Source organism: Oncorhynchus mykiss, chromosome 10 (assembly GCF_013265735.2).
Source record: "Oncorhynchus mykiss isolate Arlee chromosome 10, USDA_OmykA_1.1, whole genome shotgun sequence".
In the NCBI taxonomy this organism is placed as follows: domain Eukaryota; kingdom Metazoa; phylum Chordata; class Actinopteri; order Salmoniformes; family Salmonidae; genus Oncorhynchus; species Oncorhynchus mykiss.
In genome coordinates this window covers 72,975,671-72,989,498 of record NC_048574.1, presented here as the reverse complement: position 1 = coordinate 72,989,498, position 13,828 = coordinate 72,975,671, and the positions used below count along the sequence as shown (strand labels likewise).

General features: G+C 45.6%; 17 non-coding genes across 17 annotated transcripts; all 17 read left to right on the top strand.

Moving 5' to 3' along the window:
- The first annotated feature begins 758 nt into the window (after window positions 1-758).
- On the top strand, window positions 759-830 carry trnae-cuc. Its single transcript has one exon. It is a non-coding gene; the product is annotated as a tRNA-Glu (tRNA).
- Window positions 831-1,801: 971 nt separating this feature from the next.
- On the top strand, window positions 1,802-1,873 carry trnae-cuc. The gene has a single exon. It is a non-coding gene; the product is annotated as a tRNA-Glu (tRNA).
- Window positions 1,874-2,843: 970 nt separating this feature from the next.
- Window positions 2,844-2,915, top strand: trnae-cuc. Its single transcript has one exon. It is a non-coding gene; the product is annotated as a tRNA-Glu (tRNA).
- Window positions 2,916-3,886: 971 nt separating this feature from the next.
- Window positions 3,887-3,958, top strand: trnae-cuc. The gene has a single exon. It is a non-coding gene; the product is annotated as a tRNA-Glu (tRNA).
- A 971-nt stretch (window positions 3,959-4,929) lies between these two features.
- trnae-cuc lies at window positions 4,930-5,001 on the top strand. Its single transcript has one exon. It is a non-coding gene; the product is annotated as a tRNA-Glu (tRNA).
- Window positions 5,002-5,972: 971 nt separating this feature from the next.
- On the top strand, window positions 5,973-6,044 carry trnae-cuc. The gene has a single exon. It is a non-coding gene; the product is annotated as a tRNA-Glu (tRNA).
- A 971-nt stretch (window positions 6,045-7,015) lies between these two features.
- trnae-cuc lies at window positions 7,016-7,087 on the top strand. The gene has a single exon. It is a non-coding gene; the product is annotated as a tRNA-Glu (tRNA).
- A 109-nt stretch (window positions 7,088-7,196) lies between these two features.
- On the top strand, window positions 7,197-7,268 carry trnae-cuc. The gene has a single exon. It is a non-coding gene; the product is annotated as a tRNA-Glu (tRNA).
- A 109-nt stretch (window positions 7,269-7,377) lies between these two features.
- trnae-cuc lies at window positions 7,378-7,449 on the top strand. The gene has a single exon. It is a non-coding gene; the product is annotated as a tRNA-Glu (tRNA).
- Window positions 7,450-8,419: 970 nt separating this feature from the next.
- Window positions 8,420-8,491, top strand: trnae-cuc. Its single transcript has one exon. It is a non-coding gene; the product is annotated as a tRNA-Glu (tRNA).
- A 109-nt stretch (window positions 8,492-8,600) lies between these two features.
- Window positions 8,601-8,672, top strand: trnae-cuc. The gene has a single exon. It is a non-coding gene; the product is annotated as a tRNA-Glu (tRNA).
- A 967-nt stretch (window positions 8,673-9,639) lies between these two features.
- trnae-cuc lies at window positions 9,640-9,711 on the top strand. The gene has a single exon. It is a non-coding gene; the product is annotated as a tRNA-Glu (tRNA).
- A 109-nt stretch (window positions 9,712-9,820) lies between these two features.
- trnae-cuc lies at window positions 9,821-9,892 on the top strand. Its single transcript has one exon. It is a non-coding gene; the product is annotated as a tRNA-Glu (tRNA).
- Window positions 9,893-11,040: 1,148 nt separating this feature from the next.
- trnae-cuc lies at window positions 11,041-11,112 on the top strand. The gene has a single exon. It is a non-coding gene; the product is annotated as a tRNA-Glu (tRNA).
- Window positions 11,113-11,221: 109 nt separating this feature from the next.
- On the top strand, window positions 11,222-11,293 carry trnae-cuc. The gene has a single exon. It is a non-coding gene; the product is annotated as a tRNA-Glu (tRNA).
- A 1,148-nt stretch (window positions 11,294-12,441) lies between these two features.
- Window positions 12,442-12,513, top strand: trnae-cuc. The gene has a single exon. It is a non-coding gene; the product is annotated as a tRNA-Glu (tRNA).
- A 109-nt stretch (window positions 12,514-12,622) lies between these two features.
- trnae-cuc lies at window positions 12,623-12,694 on the top strand. The gene has a single exon. It is a non-coding gene; the product is annotated as a tRNA-Glu (tRNA).
- Window positions 12,695-13,828: the final 1,134 nt, after the last annotated feature.

The window sequence follows — 13,828 nt, the reverse complement described above, 5'->3', positions numbered from 1 at the left end:
TCGATACAGGACTCGTTTGCCTGTGGATATAGACCATTTTGTACCTGTTTCCTCCAGCATCTTCACAAGGTCCTTTGCTGTAGTTCTGGGATGGATTTGCACTTTTCGACCCAAAGTACGTTCATCTCTAGGAGACAGAACGCGTCTCCTTCCTGAGCGGTATGACGCCTGCGTGGTCCCATGGTGTTTATACTTGCGTACTATTGTTTCTACAGATGAGCGAGGTACCTTCAGGCGTTTGGAAATTGCTCCCAAGGATGAACCAGATTTGTGGAGGTCTACATTTTTTTTCTGAGGTCTTGGCTGATTTCCTTTGGTTTTCCCATGGAGTCAAGCAAAGAGGCACTGAGTTTGAAGGTAGGCCTTGAAATACATCTACAGGTACACCTCCAATTGACTCAAAGGATGTCAATTAGCCTATCAGAAGCTTCTAAAGCCATGACATCATTTTCGGGAATTTTCCAAACTGTTTAAAGGCACAGCCAACTTAGTGTATGTAAACTTCTGACCCACTGGATTTGTGATACACTGAATTATAAGTGAAATAATCGGTCTGTAAACAATTGTTGGAAAAATTACTTGTGTCATGCACAAAGTAGATGTCCTAACCGACTGCCAAAACTATAGTTTGTTAACAAGAAATGTGTGGAGGGGTTGACAAACAGGTTTTAATGACTCCAGCCTAAGTGGATGGAAACTTACGACTTCAACTGTATGTACCAGCTCACACTGGGAACCGATTTTCACTCTAGTACCCTTCCCTGGTGGTCTAGTGGTTAGGATTCGGCGCTCTCACCGCCGCGGCCCGGGTTCGATTCCCGGTCAGGGAAATAGTCTATGCTCCTTGTTTACTTGTGCAACCTTTTCACTATGAATTTAGTAGGTTGTTGCACATATGTACCACTTCAAATTGCAAACTGATTTGCCCTGCAGTGTCCTTCCCAGGTGTTCTAGTGGTGCACCAGACCCTCCTGCAGCAAAGCACCCCCAACATGATGCTGTGCTTCACGGTTGGGATGTGTTCTTTGGCTTGCGAGCCCTTTTCGATACAGGACTCGTTTGCCTGTGGATATAGACCATTTTGTACCTGTTTCCTCCAGCATCTTCACAAGGTCCTTTGCTGTAGTTCTGGGATGGATTTGCACTTTTCGACCCAAAGTACGTTCATCTCTAGGAGACAGAACGCGTCTCCTTCCTGAGCGGTATGACGCCTGCGTGGTCCCATGGTGTTTATACTTGCGTACTATTGTTTCTACAGATGAGCGAGGTACCTTCAGGCGTTTGGAAATTGCTCCCAAGGATGAACCAGATTTGTGGAGGTCTACATTTTTTTTCTGAGGTCTTGGCTGATTTCCTTTGGTTTTCCCATGGAGTCAAGCAAAGAGGCACTGAGTTTGAAGGTAGGCCTTGAAATACATCTACAGGTACACCTCCAATTGACTCAAAGGATGTCAATTAGCCTATCAGAAGCTTCTAAAGCCATGACATCATTTTCGGGAATTTTCCAAACTGTTTAAAGGCACAGCCAACTTAGTGTATGTAAACTTCTGACCCACTGGATTTGTGATACACTGAATTATAAGTGAAATAATCGGTCTGTAAACAATTGTTGGAAAAATTACTTGTGTCATGCACAAAGTAGATGTCCTAACCGACTGCCAAAACTATAGTTTGTTAACAAGAAATGTGTGGAGGGGTTGACAAACAGGTTTTAATGACTCCATCCTAAGTGGATGGAAACTTACGACTTCAACTGTATGTACCAGCTCACACTGGGAACCGATTTTCACTCTAGTACCCTTCCCTGGTGGTCTAGTGGTTAGGATTCGGCACTCTCACCGCCGTGGCCCGGGTTCGATTCCCGGTCAGGGAAATAGTCTATGCTCCTTGTTTACTTGTGCAACCTGTCACTATGAATTTAGTAGGTTGTTGCACATATGTACCACTTCAAATTGCAAACTGATTTGCCCTGCAGTGTCCTTCCCAGGTGTTCTAGTGGTGCACCAGACCCTCCTGCAGCAAAGCACCCCCAACATGATGCTGTGCTTCACGGTTGGGATGTGTTCTTTGGCTTGCGAGCCCTTTTCGATATAGGACTCGTTTGCCTGTGGATATAGACCATTTTGTACCTGTTTCCTCCAGCATCTTCACAAGGTCCTTTGCTGTAGTTCTGGGATGGATTTGCACTTTTCGACCCAAAGTACGTTCATCTCTAGGAGACAGAACGCGTCTCCTTCCTGAGCGGTATGACGCCTGCGTGGTCCCATGGTGTTTATACTTGCGTACTATTGTTTCTACAGATGAGCGAGGTACCTTCAGGCGTTTGGAAATTGCTCCCAAGGATGAACCAGATTTGTGGAGGTCTACATTTTTTTTCTGAGGTCTTGGCTGATTTCCTTTGGTTTTCCCATGGAGTCAAGCAAAGAGGCACTGAGTTTGAAGGTAGGCCTTGAAATACATCTACAGGTACACCTCCAATTGACTCAAAGGATGTCAATTAGCCTATCAGAAGCTTCTAAAGCCATGACATCATTTTCGGGAATTTTCCAAACTGTTTAAAGGCACAGCCAACTTAGTGTATGTAAACTTCTGACCCACTGGATTTGTGATACACTGAATTATAAGTGAAATAATCGGTCTGTAAACAATTGTTGGAAAAATTACTTGTGTCATGCACAAAGTAGATGTCCTAACCGACTGCCAAAACTATAGTTTGTTAACAAGAAATGTGTGGAGGGGTTGACAAACAGGTTTTAATGACTCCAGCCTAAGTGGATGGAAACTTACGACTTCAACTGTATGTACCAGCTCACACTGGGAACCGATTTTCACTCTAGTACCCTTCCCTGGTGGTCTAGTGGTTAGGATTCGGCGCTCTCACCGCCGCGGCCCGGGTTCGATTCCCGGTCAGGGAAATAGTCTATGCTCCTTGTTTACTTGTGCAACCTTTTCACTATGAATTTAGTAGGTTGTTGCACATATGTACCACTTCAAATTGCAAACTGATTTGCCCTGCAGTGTCCTTCCCAGGTGTTCTAGTGGTGCACCAGACCCTCCTGCAGCAAAGCACCCCCAACATGATGCTGTGCTTCACGGTTGGGATGTGTTCTTTGGCTTGCGAGCCCTTTTCGATACAGGACTCGTTTGCCTGTGGATATAGACCATTTTGTACCTGTTTCCTCCAGCATCTTCACAAGGTCCTTTGCTGTAGTTCTGGGATGGATTTGCACTTTTCGACCCAAAGTACGTTCATCTCTAGGAGACAGAACGCGTCTCCTTCCTGAGCGGTATGACGCCTGCGTGGTCCCATGGTGTTTATACTTGCGTACTATTGTTTCTACAGATGAGCGAGGTACCTTCAGGCGTTTGGAAATTGCTCCCAAGGATGAACCAGATTTGTGGAGGTCTACATTTTTTTTCTGAGGTCTTGGCTGATTTCCTTTGGTTTTCCCATGGAGTCAAGCAAAGAGGCACTGAGTTTGAAGGTAGGCCTTGAAATACATCTACAGGTACACCTCCAATTGACTCAAAGGATGTCAATTAGCCTATCAGAAGCTTCTAAAGCCATGACATCATTTTCGGGAATTTTCCAAACTGTTTAAAGGCACAGCCAACTTAGTGTATGTAAACTTCTGACCCACTGGATTTGTGATACACTGAATTATAAGTGAAATAATCGGTCTGTAAACAATTGTTGTAAAAATTACTTGTGTCATGCACAAAGTAGATGTCCTAACCGACTGCCAAAACTATAGTTTGTTAACAAGAAATGTGTGGAGGGGTTGACAAACAGGTTTTAATGACTCCAGCCTAAGTGGATGGAAACTTACGACTTCAACTGTATGTACCAGCTCACACTGGGAACCGATTTTCACTCTAGTACCCTTCCCTGGTGGTCTAGTGGTTAGGATTCGGCGCTCTCACCGCCGCGGCCCGGGTTCGATTCCCGGTCAGGGAAATAGTCTATGCTCCTTGTTTACTTGTGCAACCTTTTCACTATGAATTTAGTAGGTTGTTGCACATATGTACCACTTCAAATTGCAAACTGATTTGCCCTGCAGTGTCCTTCCCAGGTGTTCTAGTGGTGCACCAGACCCTCCTGCAGCAAAGCACCCCCAACATGATGCTGTGCTTCACGGTTGGGATGTGTTCTTTGGCTTGCGAGCCCTTTTCGATACAGGACTCGTTTGCCTGTGGATATAGACCATTTTGTACCTGTTTCCTCCAGCATCTTCACAAGGTCCTTTGCTGTAGTTCTGGGATGGATTTGCACTTTTCGACCCAAAGTACGTTCATCTCTAGGAGACAGAACGCGTCTCCTTCCTGAGCGGTATGACGCCTGCGTGGTCCCATGGTGTTTATACTTGCGTACTATTGTTTCTACAGATGAGCGAGGTACCTTCAGGCGTTTGGAAATTGCTCCCAAGGATGAACCAGATTTGTGGAGGTCTACATTTTTTTTCTGAGGTCTTGGCTGATTTCCTTTGGTTTTCCCATGGAGTCAAGCAAAGAGGCACTGAGTTTGAAGGTAGGCCTTGAAATACATCTACAGGTACACCTCCAATTGACTCAAAGGATGTCAATTAGCCTATCAGAAGCTTCTAAAGCCATGACATCATTTTCGGGAATTTTCCAAACTGTTTAAAGGCACAGCCAACTTAGTGTATGTAAACTTCTGACCCACTGGATTTGTGATACACTGAATTATAAGTGAAATAATCGGTCTGTAAACAATTGTTGGAAAAATTACTTGTGTCATGCACAAAGTAGATGTCCTAACCGACTGCCAAAACTATAGTTTGTTAACAAGAAATGTGTGGAGGGGTTGACAAACAGGTTTTAATGACTCCAGCCTAAGTGGATGGAAACTTACGACTTCAACTGTATGTACCAGCTCACACTGGGAACCGATTTTCACTCTAGTACCCTTCCCTGGTGGTCTAGTGGTTAGGATTCGGCGCTCTCACCGCCGCGGCCCGGGTTCGATTCCCGGTCAGGGAAATAGTCTATGCTCCTTGTTTACTTGTGCAACCTTTTCACTATGAATTTAGTAGGTTGTTGCACATATGTACCACTTCAAATTGCAAACTGATTTGCCCTGCAGTGTCCTTCCCAGGTGTTCTAGTGGTGCACCAGACCCTCCTGCAGCAAAGCACCCCCAACATGATGCTGTGCTTCACGGTTGGGATGTGTTCTTTGGCTTGCAAGCCCTTTTCGATACAGGACTCGTTTGCCTGTGGATATAGACCATTTTGTACCTGTTTCCTCCAGCATCTTCACAAGGTCCTTTGCTGTAGTTCTGGGATGGATTTGCACTTTTCGACCCAAAGTACGTTCATCTCTAGGAGACAGAACGCGTCTCCTTCCTGAGCGGTATGACGCCTGCGTGGTCCCATGGTGTTTATACTTGCGTACTATTGTTTCTACAGATGAGCGAGGTACCTTCAGGCGTTTGGAAATTGCTCCCAAGGATGAACCAGATTTGTGGAGGTCTACATTTTTTTTCTGAGGTCTTGGCTGATTTCCTTTGGTTTTCCCATGGAGTCAAGCAAAGAGGCACTGAGTTTGAAGGTAGGCCTTGAAATACATCTACAGGTACACCTCCAATTGACTCAAAGGATGTCAATTAGCCTATCAGAAGCTTCTAAAGCCATGACATCATTTTCTGGAATTTTCCAAACTGTTTAAAGGCACAGCCAACTTAGTGTATGTAAACTTCTGACCCACTGGATTTGTGATACACTGAATTATAAGTGAAATAATCGGTCTGTAAACAATTGTTGGAAAAATTACTTGTGTCATGCACAAAGTAGATGTCCTAACCGACTGCCAAAACTATAGTTTGTTAACAAGAAATGTGTGGAGGGGTTGACAAACAGGTTTTAATGACTCCATCCTAAGTGGATGGAAACTTACGACTTCAACTGTATGTACCAGCTCACACTGGGAACCGATTTTCACTCTAGTACCCTTCCCTGGTGGTCTAGTGGTTAGGATTCGGCGCTCTCACCGCCGCGGCCCGGGTTCGATTCCCGGTCAGGGAAATAGTCTATGCTCCTTGTTTACTTGTGCAACCTTTTCACTATGAATTTAGTAGGTTGTTGCACATATGTACCACTTCAAATTGCAAACTGATTTGCCCTGCAGTGTCCTTCCCAGGTGTTCTAGTGGTGCACCAGACCCTCCTGCAGCAAAGCACCCCCAACATGATGCTGTGCTTCACGGTTGGGATGTGTTCTTTGGCTTGCGAGCCCTTTTCGATACAGGACTCGTTTGCCTGTGGATATAGACCATTTTGTACCTGTTTCCTCCAGCATCTTCACAAGGTCCTTTGCTGTAGTTCTGGGATGGATTTGCACTTTTCGACCCAAAGTACGTTCATCTCTAGGAGACAGAACGCGTCTCCTTCCTGAGCGGTATGACGCCTGCGTGGTCCCATGGTGTTTATACTTGCGTACTATTGTTTCTACAGATGAGCGAGGTACCTTCAGGCGTTTGGAAATTGCTCCCAAGGATGAACCAGATTTGTGGAGGTCTACATTTTTTTTCTGAGGTCTTGGCTGATTTCCTTTGGTTTTCCCATGGAGTCAAGCAAAGAGGCACTGAGTTTGAAGGTAGGCCTTGAAATACATCTACAGGTACACCTCCAATTGACTCAAAGGATGTCAATTAGCCTATCAGAAGCTTCTAAAGCCATGACATCATTTTCTGGAATTTTCCAAACTGTTTAAAGGCACAGCCAACTTAGTGTATGTAAACTTCTGACCCACTGGATTTGTGATACACTGAATTATAAGTGAAATAATCGGTCTGTAAACAATTGTTGGAAAAATTACTTGTGTCATGCACAAAGTAGATGTCCTAACCGACTGCCAAAACTATAGTTTGTTAACAAGAAATGTGTGGAGGGGTTGACAAACAGGTTTTAATGACTCCAGCCTAAGTGGATGGAAACTTACGACTTCAACTGTATGTACCAGCTCACACTGGGAACCGATTTTCACTCTAGTACCCTTCCCTGGTGGTCTAGTGGTTAGGATTCGGCGCTCTCACCGCCGCGGCCCGGGTTCGATTCCCGGTCAGGGAACTACTCTTTTGCTACATGTTTACTTGTGCAACCTGTCACTATGAATATGGAAGGTTATCGCACATATGTACCAGCTCACACTGGGAACCGATTTGCACTCTAGTACCCTTCCCTGGTGGTCTAGTGGTTAGGATTCGGTGCTCTCACCGCCGCGGCCCGGGTTCGATTCCCGGTCAGGGAACTACTCTTTTGCTACATGTTTACTTGTGCAACCTGTCACTATGAATATGGAAGGTTATCGCACATATGTACCAGCTCACACTGGGAACCGATTTGCACTCTAGTACCCTTCCCTGGTGGTCTAGTGGTTAGGATTCGGCGCTCTCACCGCCGCGGCCCGGGTTCGATTCCCGGTAAAGGAAATAGTCTATGCTCCTTGTTTAGTTGTGCATCCTGTCACTATGAATTTAGTAGGTTGTTGCACATATGTACCACTTCAAATTGCAAACTGATTTGCCCTGCAGTGTCCTTCCCAGGTGTTCTAGTGGTGCACCAGACCCTCCTGCAGCAAAGCACCCCCAACATGATGCTGTGCTTCACGGTTGGGATGTGTTCTTTGGCTTGCGAGCCCTTTTCGATATAGGACTCGTTTGCCTGTGGATATAGACCATTTTGTACCTGTTTCCTCCAGCATCTTCACAAGGTCCTTTGCTGTAGTTCTGGGATGGATTTGCACTTTTCGACCCAAAGTACGTTCATCTCTAGGAGACAGAACGCGTCTCCTTCCTGAGCGGTATGACGCCTGCGTGGTCCCATGGTGTTTATACTTGCGTACTATTGTTTCTACAGATGAGCGAGGTACCTTCAGGCGTTTGGAAATTGCTCCCAAGGATGAACCAGATTTGTGGAGGTCTACATTTTTTTTCTGAGGTCTTGGCTGATTTCCTTTGGTTTTCCCATGGAGTCAAGCAAAGAGGCACTGAGTTTGAAGGTAGGCCTTGAAATACATCTACAGGTACACCTCCAATTGACTCAAAGGATGTCAATTAGCCTATCAGAAGCCTCTAAAGCCATGACATCATTTTCGGGAATTTTCCAAACTGTTTAAAGGCACAGCCAACTTAGTGTATGTAAACTTCTGACCCACTGGATTTGTGATACACTGAATTATAAGTGAAATAATCGGTCTGTAAACAATTGTTGGAAAAATGACTTGTGTCATGCACAAAGTAGATGTCCTAACCGACTGCCAAAACTATAGTTTGTTAACAAGAAATGTGTGGAGGGGTTGACAAACAGGTTTTAATGACTCCAGCCTAAGTGGATGGAAACTTACGACTTCAACTGTATGTACCAGCTCACACTGGGAACCGATTTTCACTCTAGTACCCTTCCCTGGTGGTCTAGTGGTTAGGATTCGGCGCTCTCACCGCTGCGGCCCGGGTTCGATTCCCGGTCAGGGAAATAGTATTTTGCTACATGTTTACTTGTGCAACCTGTCACTATGAATATGGAAGGTTATCGCACATATGTACCAGCTCACACTGGGAACCGATTTGCACTCTAGTACCCTTCCCTGGTGGTCTAGTGGTTAGGATTCGGCGCTCTCACTGCCGCGGCCTGGGTTCGATTCCTGGTCAGGGAAATAGTCTATGCTCCTTGTTTACTTGTGCAACCTGTCACTATGAATTTAGTAGGTTGTTGCACATATGTACCACTTCAAATTGCAAACTGATTTGCCCTGCAGTGTTCCCAGGTGTTCTAGTGGTTCACCAGACCCTCCTGCAGCAAAGCACCCCCAACATGATGCTGTGCTTCACGGTTGGGATGTGTTCTTTGGCTTGCGAGCCCTTTTCGATATAGGACTCGTTTGCCTGTGGATATAGACCATTTTGTACCTGTTTCCTCCAGCATCTTCACGAGGTCCTTTGCTGTAGTTCTGGGATGGATTTGCACTTTTCGACCCAAAGTACGTTCATCTCTAGGAGACAGAACGCGTCTCCTTCCTGAGCGGTATGACGCCTGCGTGGTCCCATGGTGTTTATACTTGCGTACTATTGTTTCTACAGATGAGCGAGGTACCTTCAGGCGTTTGGAAATTGCTCCCAAGGATGAACCAGATTTGTGGAGGTCTACATTTTTTTTCTGAGGTCTTGGCTGATTTCCTTTGGTTTTCCCATGGAGTCAAGCAAAGAGGCACTGAGTTTGAAGGTAGGCCTTGAAATACATCTACAGGTACACCTCCAATTGACTCAAAGGATGTCAATTAGCCTATCAGAAGCCTCTAAAGCCATGACATCATTTTCGGGAATTTTCCAAACTGTTTAAAGGCACAGCCAACTTAGTGTATGTAAACTTCTGACCCACTGGATTTGTGATACACTGAATTATAAGTAAAATAATCGGTCTGTAAACAATTGTTGGAAAAATGACTTGTGTCATGCACAAAGTAGATGTCCTAACCGACTGCCAAAACTATAGTTTGTTAACAAGAAATGTGTGGAGGGGTTGACAAACAGGTTTTAATGACTCCAGCCTAAGTGGATGGAAACTTACGACTTCAACTGTATGTACCAGCTCACACTGGGAACCGATTTTCACTCTAGTACCCTTCCCTGGTGGTCTAGTGGTTAGGATTCGGCGCTCTCACCGCCGCGGCCCGGGTTCGATTCCCGGTCAGGGAACTACTCTCTTGCTACATGTTTACTTGTGCAACCTGTCACTATGAATATGGAAGGTTATCGCACATATGTACCAGCTCACACTGGGAACCGATTTGCACTCTAGTACCCTTCCCTGGTGGTCTAGTGGTTAGGATTCGGCGCTCTCACCGCCGCGGCCCGGGTTCGATTCCCGGTCAGGGAAATAGTATTTTGCTACATGTTTACTTGTGCAACCTGTCACTATGAATATGGAAGGTTATCGCACATATGTACCAGCTCACACTGGGAACAGATTTGCACTCTAGTACCCTTCCCTGGTGGTATAGTGGTTAGGATTCGGTGCTCTCACTGCCGCGGCCTGGGTTCGATTCCTGGTCAGGGAAATAGTCTATGCTCCTTGTTTACTTGTGCAACCTGTCACTATGAATTTAGTAGGTTGTTGCACATATGTACCACTTCAAATTGCAAACTGATTTGCCCTGCAGTGTTCCCAGGTGTTCTAGTGGTTCACCAGACCCTCCTGCAGCAAAGCACCCCCAACATGATGCTGTGCTTCACGGTTGGGATGTGTTCTTTGGCTTGCGAGCCCTTTTCGATATAGGACTCGTTTGCCTGTGGATATAGACCATTTTGTACCTGTTTCCTCCAGCATCTTCACGAGGTCCTTTGCTGTAGTTCTGGGATGGATTTGCACTTTTCGACCCAAAGTACGTTCATCTCTAGGAGACAGAACGCGTCTCCTTCCTGAGCGGTATGACGCCTGCGTGGTCCCATGGTGTTTATACTTGCGTACTATTGTTTCTACAGATGAGCGAGGTACCTTCAGGCGTTTGGAAATTGCTCCCAAGGATGAACCAGATTTGTGGAGGTCTACATTTTTTTTCTGAGGTCTTGGCTGATTTCCTTTGGTTTTCCCATGGAGTCAAGCAAAGAGGCACTGAGTTTGAAGGTAGGCCTTGAAATACATCTACAGGTACACCTCCAATTGACTCAAAGGATGTCAATTAGCCTATCAGAAGCCTCTAAAGCCATGACATCATTTTCGGGAATTTTCCAAACTGTTTAAAGGCACAGCCAACTTAGTGTATGTAAACTTCTGACCCACTGGATTTGTGATACACTGAATTATAAGTGAAATAATCGGTCTGTAAACAATTGTTGGAAAAATGACTTGTGTCATGCACAAAGTAGATGTCCTAACCGACTGCCAAAACTATAGTTTGTTAACAAGAAATGTGTGGAGGGGTTGACAAACAGGTTTTAATGACTCCAGCCTAAGTGGATGGAAACTTACGACTTCAACTGTATGTACCAGCTCACACTGGGAACCGATTTTCACTCTAGTACCCTTCCCTGGTGGTCTAGTGGTTAGGATTCGGCGCTCTCACCGCCGCGGCCCGGGTTCGATTCCCGGTCAGGGAACTACTCTCTTGCTACATGTTTACTTGTGCAACCTGTCACTATGAATATGGAAGGTTATCGCACATATGTACCAGCTCACACTGGGAACCGATTTGCACTCTAGTACCCTTCCCTGGTGGTCTAGTGGTTAGGATTCGGCGCTCTCACCGCCGCGGCCCGGGTTCGATTCCCGGTCAGGGAAATAGTATTTTGCTACATGTTTACTTGTGCAACCTGTCACTATGAATATGGAAGGTTATCGCACATATGTACCAGCTCACACTGGGAACAGATTTGCACTCTAGTACCCTTCCCTGGTGGTCTAGTGGTTAGGATTCGGCGCTCTCACTGCCGCGGCCTGGGTTCGATTCCTGTTCAGGGAAATAGTCTATGCTCCTTGTTTACTTGTGCAACCTGTCACTATGAATTTAGTAGGTTGTTGCACATATGTACCACTTCAAATTGCAAACTGATTTGCCCTGCAGTGTTCCCAGGTGTTCTAGTGGTTCACCAGACCCTCCTGCAGCAAAGCACCCCCAACATGATGCTGTGCTTCACGGTTGGGATGTGTTCTTTGGCTTGCGAGCCCTTTTCGATATAGGACTCGTTTGCCTGTGGATATAGACCATTTTGTACCTGTTTCCTCCAGCATCTTCACAAGGTCCTTTGCTGTAGTTCTGGGATGGATTTGCACTTTTCGACCCAAAGTACGTTCATCTCTAGGAGACAGAACGCGTCTCCTTCCTGAGCGGTATGACGCCTGCGTGGTCCCATGGTGTTTATACTTGCGTACTATTGTTTCTACAGATGAGCGAGGTACCTTCAGGCGTTTGGAAATTGCTCCCAAGGATGAACCAGATTTGTGGAGGTCTACATTTTTTTTCTGAGGTCTTGGCTGATTTCCTTTGGTTTTCCCATGGAGTCAAGCAAAGAGGCACTGAGTTTGAAGGTAGGCCTTGAAATACATCTACAGGTACACCTCCAATTGACTCAAAGGATGTCAATTAGCCTATCAGAAGCCTCTAAAGCCATGACATCATTTTCGGGAATTTTCCAAACTGTTTAAAGGCACAGCCAACTTAGTGTATGTAAACTTCTGACCCACTGGATTTGTGATACACTGAATTATAAGTGAAATAATCGGTCTGTAAACAATTGTTGGAAAAATGACTTGTGTCATGCACAAAGTAGATGTCCTAACCGACTGCCAAAACTATAGTTTGTTAACAAGAAATGTGTGGAGGGGTTGACAAACAGGTTTTAATGACTCCAGCCTAAGTGGATGGAAACTTACGACTTCAACTGTATGTACCAGCTCACACTGGGAACCGATTTTCACTCTAGTACCCTTCCCTGGTGGTCTAGTGGTTAGGATTCGGCGCTCTCACCGCCGCGGCCCGGGTTCGATTCCCGGTCAGGGAACTACTCTCTTGCTACATGTTTACTTGTGCAACCTGTCACTATGAATATGGAAGGTTATCGCACATATGTACCAGCTCACACTGGGAACCGATTTGCACTCTAGTACCCTTCCCTGGTGGTCTAGTGGTTAGGATTCGGTGCTCTCACCGCCGCGGCCCGGGTTCGATTCCCGGTCAGGGAAATAGTATTTTGCTACATGTTTACTTGTGCAACCTGTCACTATGAATATGGAAGGTTATCGCACATATGTACCAGCTCACACTGGGAACAGATTTGCACTCTAGTACCCTTCCCTGGTGGTCTAGTGGTTAGGATTCGGCGCTCTCACTGCCGCGGCCTGGGTTCGATTCCTGTTCAGGGAAATAGTCTATGCTCCTTGTTTACTTGTGCAACCTGTCACTATGAATTTAGTAGGTTGTTGCACATATGTACCACTTCAAATTGCAAACTGATTTGCCCTGCAGTGTTCCCAGGTGTTCTAGTGGTTCACCAGACCCTCCTGCAGCAAAGCACCCCCAACATGATGCTGTGCTTCACGGTTGGGATGTGTTCTTTGGCTTGCGAGCCCTTTTCGATATAGGACTCGTTTGCCTGTGGATATAGACCATTTTGTACCTGTTTCCTCCAGCATCTTCACAAGGTCCTTTGCTGTAGTTCTGGGATGGATTTGCACTTTTCGACCCAAAGTACGTTCATCTCTAGGAGACAGAACGCGTCTCCTTCCTGAGCGGTATGACGCCTGCGTGGTCCCATGGTGTTTATACTTGCGTACTATTGTTTCTACAGATGAGCGAGGTACCTTCAGGCGTTTGGAAATTGCTCCCAAGGATGAACCAGATTTGTGGAGGTCTACATTTTTTTTCTGAGGTCTTGGCTGATTTCCTTTGGTTTTCCCATGGAGTCAAGCAAAGAGGCACTGAGTTTGAAGGTAGGCCTTGAAATACATCTACAGGTACACCTCCAATTGACTCAAAGGATGTCAATTAGCCTATCAGAAGCCTCTAAAGCCATGACATCATTTTCGGGAATTTTCCAAACTGTTTAAAGGCACAGCCAACTTAGTGTATGTAAACTTCTGACCCACTGGATTTGTGATACACTGAATTATAAGTGAAATAATCGGTCTGTAAACAATTGTTGGAAAAATGACTTGTGTCATGCACAAAGTAGATGTCCTAACCGACTGCCAAAACTATAGTTTGTTAACAAGAAATGTGTGGAGGGGTTGACAAACAGGTTTTAATGACTCCAGCCTAAGTGGATGGAAACTTACGACTTCAACTGTATGTACCAGCTCACACTGGGAACCGATTTT